This window comes from Dama dama, chromosome 24 (genome assembly GCF_033118175.1).
Source record: "Dama dama isolate Ldn47 chromosome 24, ASM3311817v1, whole genome shotgun sequence".
NCBI lineage: Eukaryota > Metazoa > Chordata > Mammalia > Artiodactyla > Cervidae > Dama > Dama dama.
The window spans coordinates 6,851,334-6,853,903 of NC_083704.1; positions in this window are offsets into that span (position 1 = coordinate 6,851,334).

Sequence of the window (2,570 nt, forward strand, 5' to 3'; positions counted from 1 at the left end):
CAGAGGGAATAAGAGCTCTGAGGTGAGAGCACAGAGAGAAAGAGAAGGAAGGAGGCATGGGTGCAGGTTGGATCCTGTAGGACCCTGTGAGTTAGGGGAAGCACTTCAGGTTTTATTCTTAGGTGTGATGGAATCCTTGTGTGCTGTGCTTAGGCGCTCAGTGGTGTCCAACTCGGTGACCCCATGGACTGTAGCCCGCCAGGCACCTCTGTCCATGGGGATTCTCCAGGCAAAAATGCTGGAGTGAGTTTCCATGCCCTCCTCCAGGAGATCTTCCCAACCCAGGGTCGAACCCAGGTCTCCCTCATTGCAGGTAGATTCATTGCAGGGAAGTAGGATATTTTTTAAATGTTCCTCTAATTGCTGTGTGTAGATCCTCTCCATGTTCCTCTCCCTCCTACTCCAGCTTTTCTGGAGTTTCTGTTTCCTTTTGGCCATTTCTCTCTTGTCGGTTGATTGTCCCTTGGTTTGAGAATGTGAGATATCTCCAAAGGTCATTCCTAGAACTCTTCTCTTTTCTTAGCAAATTGGCCCCATCTTTCACACAAGCCTCTATACTTTTCTTGCATGTAGATAAACTCAGATCTGCCTTGCTTCTTGAAGCTCTCCTAGTGGGTTTAGGTAACAGATCCAAGGCGTGAAAGCAGAGCTCCAAACAGTCAGTGTCCTTCGAACTCTGAGGGCAGTTGACTGTGTCCTGAAGGCATGTGAGCCCAAATGTAGAGGGAACATGCTGGCAAACTCCCTCTGGAGTCCACTGTCTAGAAGGAATCAACAACAGCAGTGTCCCCCAGTGTTTACATCCATTCAAACTGATAGAACAAAATACCACATACTGGGTGGCTTATGAACAGCACAGTTTCTAGAGCCTGGAAGTCCAAGATCAGGGCACTGGTAGATTTGGTGTCTAGTGAGAGCCCACTTCCTGGTTCTGATAGGCAGGAAGTTATCTGAGAGCAACAGAGAGGTGGACCATTCAGCTAACTGTCCAATAGCCGCCTAATCCCACCAAGCAATTTACCAGCCCTGCCCCTAATACACCCACTAGTACTGCAAAAATAGTCATGGGGCTGAAAAAGCCCCCACCTGCTGACTGGTGGGACTTTCCCCACGTTAGCACATGTACTCACCTCACAGTATCCTGTACTAAGGTAATCTTTGTCAGCCACTGGACTAATTAACTGCTCATAAATATTCCATGAATGTACTGTGCTTAGTTGCTCGGTCATGTCTGACTCTTTGTGACCCCAGGGACTGTAGCCCGCCAGGCTCCTCTGTCCATAGGGATTCTCCAGGCAAGAATACTGGAATGGGTTGCTATGACCTTCTTCCAGGGGATCTTCCCAACCCAGGGATGGAACCCAGGTCTCCCGCATTGCAGGCAGACTCTTTACCAGTTGAGCAACCAGGGAAGCCCATTCCATGAATATATACATCTAATTATAACAGACTAAATTATAGGAAGAACATGCACAGTAGAGCATCTTGTTATATAACCTGCAGCTATCAATCAATGACACCCCCCAATTATGCAAATGAGCCTGCCTTAAAACCTGTACTTCAGCCCTCCAGGGCCATTTGCCTCCCTTGCATGGCCCTCCTCTCGAAGTGTTCTTTCTGTACTTTTTTGTGTATAATCAGTTCAGCCGCTCAGTCGTGTCCAACTCTTTGCAACCCTATAGACTGCAGCACACCGGGCTTCCCTGCCCATCAACTCCCAGAGCTTGCTCAAACTCATGTCCATTGAGTTGGTGATGCCATCCAACCATCTCATCCTCTGTCATCCCCTTCTCCTCCTGCCTTCAATCTTTCCCAGCATCAGGATCTTTTCTAAGGAGTCAGTTCTTCACATCCGGTGGCCAAAATATTGGAGCATCAGCTTCAGCATCAGTCCTTCCAATGAATACTCAGGACTGATTTCCTTTAGGACTGACTGGTTTGATCTCCTTGCAGCACAAGGGACTCTCAAGAGTCTTCTCCAACACCACAGTGCAAAAGCATCAATTCTTCGGCCCTCAGCTTTCTTGATGGTCCGACTCTCACATCCATACATGACTACTGGAAAAACCATAGCTTTGACTATATGGACCTTTGTTGGCAAAGTAATGTTTCTGCTTTTTAATATGCTAAGGGTCATAGCTTTTATCCAAGGAGTAAGCGTCTTTTAATCTCACAGCTGCGGTCACCATCTGCAGTATACTCAGTCTTGTCCAACTCTTTGTGATCTGTTCTTTCCTGATTGTTAATAAACTTTCTTGCAACAGACAAGACCTTACATTCTTCTTTGCATCCTTACCAAGATCTGAGGCCCATAGGAGGAAGGGTCTCCAGACTCTCCTTCTGCTGACAGTTGGTAGATGGCCATTATGTGTTCTCACATGGCAAGAGGAACCAAGAAGCTCTCTGGGGCACCTGTTTTATAAGCACACTAATGCCATTCATGAGGGCTCCACTGCTGTGACCTAATCACCTCCCTAAGGCCCCACCTCCCAATATCATTACCGTGAGGGTTAAGATTTCAACACAGGAATTTTGAGGGTACATAATCATTGACACCACAACAATCGGTA